The following is a 5597-nucleotide window of genomic DNA, read 5'->3' as shown; positions in this document are numbered from 1 at the left end:
CCACATAAGGGAGTGATTGTGGCTTGGTGACTAGCAAGACCTCCTCTCCTTTCACTGTGATGATTTTGCCGTCCATAATATATTTGATCTTTTGGTGCAAAGTTGAAGGAACGGCGTTCGTAGAATGGATCCAAGGCCTCCCCAACAACATAGTGTAGGCCGGCTCAATGTTCATCACCTGAAACGTGACGTTGAAAGTACATGCACCGACTTGGATTGGCAAGTCAATGTCTCCCAGCACTTCTCTCCTTGTACCGTCGAAGGCTCTCACCACCATAGCACTTTGACGTATCTCAGATTGGTTAACCGACAGCCTGGCCAAGGTGGTATTTGGCAGTACATTAAGAGCTGACCCGTTATCAATAAGTACCTTGGCTACTATACAACCCTTACACTTCACTGTTACATGCAGAGGTTTAGTGTGCCTTAAACCCGCAGGGTCTATCTCGTCCTCCGAGAAAGTAACAAACCGGATGCCCGGATTTGTCCCACTATCTTCTCAAACCGCCTGAGTAATGTCTGGGTTTACAAAGGCCCGATCCAGGATTCTCTGCAAGGCTTGTCTGCACTTCCGAACTCAAGATCGCGATAACAGTGAAATTCGGCAGTGTCTTTCTCAACCGCTCCACCACATCATACTCGCCTGTTTCATTATTTGGAGCAGCAGCTTCCTCCTCTTCTTTATGCTCAAGCAGCCCTACTTCCTCTGCCTTCTCAACCTCCTCTTCTCGCATTCTTTAATGACTCTCCCATCTTTACTTTCCCTTTTCTTTTCTTTTCTTCGCTTCACGTAACACCTCCCACTTCGAGTTATGAACTCAACTTCTTGCTCATGCGAGGAGGATTTTGTGGTAGTGATAGGTTGAGGATTATCCCGGGAGTAGCAATCGTGGTAGGTCCGGCATAAGTCATCCAAAGTGTTCATGAGGAGTGAAACATGGCTAAGGAGGTGCCGGGGGTGAAGCAAGGCTAGGAGTCGGTGTACTGCTTGACGCTCCTTGGGTGAAGACTTGGAAATTGTAGTTCCAAGGTATGGCATGGGTATTGGTAATAGGGAGCTGAGATGGGGCTCGGATAACTGCATCAAGCGCGAGGCTACTGGGGGTGAGAAGGTGATTCTGGGTTTAGAGGTAGAAGCATTCTGGCTATATCTAGTTGTGTTCACTCCCTCTTCCATCTTCGACCTTGTCTGGCATCTCAGAACCTTGAGAGACAACAAGTTCTGAACCTCTTGCCTGAATCCTCACACTCATGACTCATGATCACCGCCTCCATGATAAGGACACCCCGTACCTTCTTCTAATCCCATTACCTGAGGGCAAAGGTAGCCTTCCCTCATTGCCACAGCAAAAATTTCTTTAAAGTAAGGAACCATCTTGTTTACTTCCGGTGTTGATCCTTCTCCATCAGACTCTATCATATTTACACCACTGCCAGCATTATGGTTAGGCAGTGGGTTTGAGGTAACATTGGGGAGGGAACCATTTCCCTCAATTTTTAGCCATCCATTCCGGATTAAAAGCGTGCACTCTTCCTCTGAGTGCTCCGCAGTTGTCAGTTGAGTGCCCTTGTGCCCCCCCATGATACTCACAACGGGCAGTGGCATCATACCACCTGGGATATGGAGGCTGAATTGGGTCTAGGGGAATTGGTACAATTTGGTTGATACCGATGAGGTATCGGTATATTTCACTGAGTGGGAGGGGAAGAGGTGGATCAGGGTTTCTTGGAGGTCTTGGGTTGTTTTGTGGTGGTCTTGGTTGAGCAGGAGGAGGAGGTGGTCTCGGTTGGTAATTTGTAGGTGGGGGATATTGTGGGCGCGGGTGTGGATAATTAGGGAAAGGAGGTGGAATGTTTGCGACTGTTTGGCCATGAGGGGGAGGATATGGCCGATAATTGTTTTGAGGGAATGGGGAATAATTGTTTTGACGGGTGACAGAATGGACATCACCCTCCTTCTTCTTGCCAAAGCTGGCAGTCTTTTTCGCAGGGTTCTCAGCCAACTCCTGCAACCGTCCCATTCTTAGATTGGCCTCTATTCTTTCACCGGCCTGTATGATGTCAGAGAAGCTGTTGGAAGTGTTCCCAATCATCAAATTGAAATAGGGGGCTTTCAAAGTCTCAATGAACAAAGAGCACAGCTCATTGTCAGTCACCGGAGGGTGTACTTCTGCCGCCTTTTCTCTCCATCTCTGGGCATACTCCTTGAAGCTTTCCCCGCCCTCTCGCACTGTGTTTTGAAGATCCCTCCTTGTGGGGGCCACATCACAGTTAAATTTGTACTGCTTTAAGAAGGCATTAGCTAAATCCTTCCAGGAGCGCAGTTTGCTCTGGTCCAACTAAATACACCACCTCAAAACTACCCCGGAGAGGCTCTCATGAAAGAAGTGAACCAGCAGTCTGTCGTCCTCTGTCAGAGCAGACATCTTGGCGATATAGGTGGCCAAGTGAATACGAGGGTCTGAATTCCCAGTGTACTTGTCGAAATTAGGGACCTTGAACTTGGGTGGCACCACCACATCCGGCACTAATCTTAGTGATGCCACGTCGACTGAACCATACATGTTCAGCCCCTCTATTGCTCTCAGTCTCTCTTCTAGAGCAGATAGTTTCTCGTTTTCTTTCATCTTATTTTCCCCTCCCACCGCATGATATGCTCCCCCGGCCGGGAGCTGAGGGGTGGAGTAAACTGGAGGGATTAGGATTGAAGGGTGAGGCTCGGCATTTGAGACAGCCGGGTAATAAGAGAAAGGCAGGTCATTGTTCATGGCGACCGGATTGACAAAGGATCGCCGGTCCGGATAGGTGATTGAAAGGTGAAAGAAGTTGTAGCTTGATGGGGATCCATCGTTGTAGGTGGTGGAGGAGGTAGTGGTAAGCTAGGTTCTGCTGCGGGTTTATTCTGGGACATTTCCCTCATTAACCTCATAAGTTCTGAGACCTGGTCTTTAAGTTCAGATACTTGCCCTTGTAGGTTCTGTACTTGTTCCTGGTCTTCCATTATCTTCTTTGTCCGGGATCTTGTTAAGTACACTCGCTTGGGTTGAACCGTGTGCTTGATCAGACTTGCCTTGTTTGAAGCAATGCTGATTTTCTGTAGGGGAAAAAAAGGTTTTTAATGAATTTCGAATTTAAAAAAAAACTAAAAGTCCTGGTCTGGACGAAGGATACAGTGGCATTTGGGAACCAGAATGAAATTTGCGAAAGGATAATTGCATCAACTTTATCATGGCATCGTTCGATAGTCTGACTGTGAATGACTGGATTGAATGCGCATTTATGATACCTGTCCATATAGCGCATTCAATTTTTCATATAACCCTAGCGAGGGAGTTCCTACGGGAGTCATATTATTCATTCACAAATTTGCTAATCAATGGTCCAAAAATCATTTCATTAACTGAATAATTTGTACACCGTATTCTTTACATCGGCCTAGGCTCTGGGAGGTTTTTTATAATGAGATGACATTTTCTGAGATACTCATATAACCTTTCTTCTTGTTTGGTGGTTGAATGTTTTAGAGCATACTGATTCAGGTAGGAGTTCTTGCTTTCCCTGTGCTATCGTTCTCTCCAGCTGGTCAACATTCTCTTTCAGCTCTTGATAGAGAGCAGCTTGTCTTTCTTTCTCCTTCCTTTCCTTAGCACATTCTTTCAAGATATCGTTGATGAGTAGTGCCTGTTTTTTTAATTCGAGCTTCTTCTTTTTGTTTTCCTGTTTATACTCTTCAACGAGTATCTCTTGGTATTTCATTTTTTCCTGAAGCTTATTATTATGTGCTTTTACTTCTTTCATTACAGCGTGGAGAGAGTTTTTTTCCTTTTCCCACCGTATCTCTTGCTCTTCAAAACCCATCTTTTCGGCCCTTGCCTCTTCCCTGAGCCTTCTTACTTTCCTCTTGAGAATCTGCTGTTTGTCCTCCAACTGTTTTATTTGTTCTTGCAGTTGCGAGTTTTCGGTGTTTGCCTTTTGTAGTGAGTTTATCAAATGGCTATCAGCTTCTTCTAATAGGACATTTCGGTGAGGGTCGCTGTCTTCGAATTCTACAGTTGAGTGTTCTCGGTCCCTGCCAGCCCTCCATTCAAGATAATCGCATGTGGCACTTGGACCTTTAGGCGACCTTTCTATCAGAGAGATGTTTTCCCAGGATCTGCGAGCCATTTTCAACCCTTCCTCTTCCTTGAGCTCATGGTAGAAATGACCTTGGTGATATTCTTCAATGTCGATTCTGGACTGTGTTGAGCCAAACTGCCTCATTACCAATGCCGGAGTGTAACTTGTGTATCCGGTTACTCCGATTAGGGACACCGACTGATTTCCTCCCGTGTTGATCAAAACGGATTGGCCTGACGCCCACAGCTTCCTCCAACAATAATCATGGCTATTGAAACTCAAAATCTGTTCCCGCCACTGCTGTTCATTCTTCGGACTGATTATTAACCGGGTCATCTTCTCGATGGGAGGCTGGTCAAGGTACCAAGTCAATCCCTTTGTCTCCACAGGGCATATGTGATTGATAATCCAGAGATATAACAATTAAGAACAACACTTGATGGACCCTTTACCCTGTTGTCTGCACTAGGTAAGGGTTAATAAGGTCTCCGCAAGAATTGCCGGTATCGGATTGACCTCCTGCCTTTCTACCGCCTGCAATACTTCCACCGTACGCAGTTATGATTCCTAATGGTCCCGGAACAAAATCAGCCATAGATTCCCAATGCGAGTGCATCAAGCTTGATCCCATCGCTTTCTCTTGGAGGTATTGATCTAACCGCTTTTCGAGGTAGGTCCAATACCATCCATGCGTGTTCCCTTTGACCATTTCTTTTGACTTTGCCTCCTCCGAAGGAATACCCAACAAATGTGTTAATCGCTTCCAGGTCTGCCTATGCTCAAGGTGTAGGTAGATCTGATTCTGTGTTGAGTAAGGAATCTCTAGTAATGCCTGATATTCTTCCATAGTGGGAATCAGATCAATGTCATTGAAAGAGAATACCTGCACTTAGGATTCCAAATCGACAAAGATGGCCTTTAATGCCGGATTTGGACCTTGACTCGCATTAGGGTTGCAAATTTCCTGTATTTCCTTTCAAATCGTGCCTTGACTGATCGGAAGCGACCTCCATCCATTAGATGCACTTCGAGGTCGCTCATTCTGACATCAATTTGATTCAGATCCCATGAGGGTAGTAAGCTAGCATGTGCCTTGGAAACATTATTTTGCGAGGGTGCTGGAGTATGAGTTGATTTGGACCAAAGTTTAGCATTCTGAACTTCTTCTGCCGACTGACTCGAGGATGCCATGATAAAAATGATGCCTTATCCTTTTCACAGACTCTTGGTTTGATGATGCCTGCGGAAAAACTCGTTAGCAAGATAAATTTGGGTAATTTTGAATCATATCATATAGTGACACATACACATTTATCAAAGTAGGAAAATGTGTAGGTGTTTCAGTAGAATTCAAGATTACCCTCACAAAAACGAACAAAAGGAAATTAAAGCAGAACAGGGTAAGAGTAAGTATGCCCCTTTTGTCCTAGCATAGGGAGACTCCTGATACCGGATGAGTGCTACCTAATTGGATAGTTCTA

The sequence above is a fragment of the Hevea brasiliensis genome, chromosome 8 (assembly GCF_030052815.1).
Source record: "Hevea brasiliensis isolate MT/VB/25A 57/8 chromosome 8, ASM3005281v1, whole genome shotgun sequence".
Classification (NCBI taxonomy): Eukaryota; Viridiplantae; Streptophyta; class Magnoliopsida; order Malpighiales; family Euphorbiaceae; genus Hevea; species Hevea brasiliensis.
Note: the sequence above shows the minus strand (reverse complement) of the source record.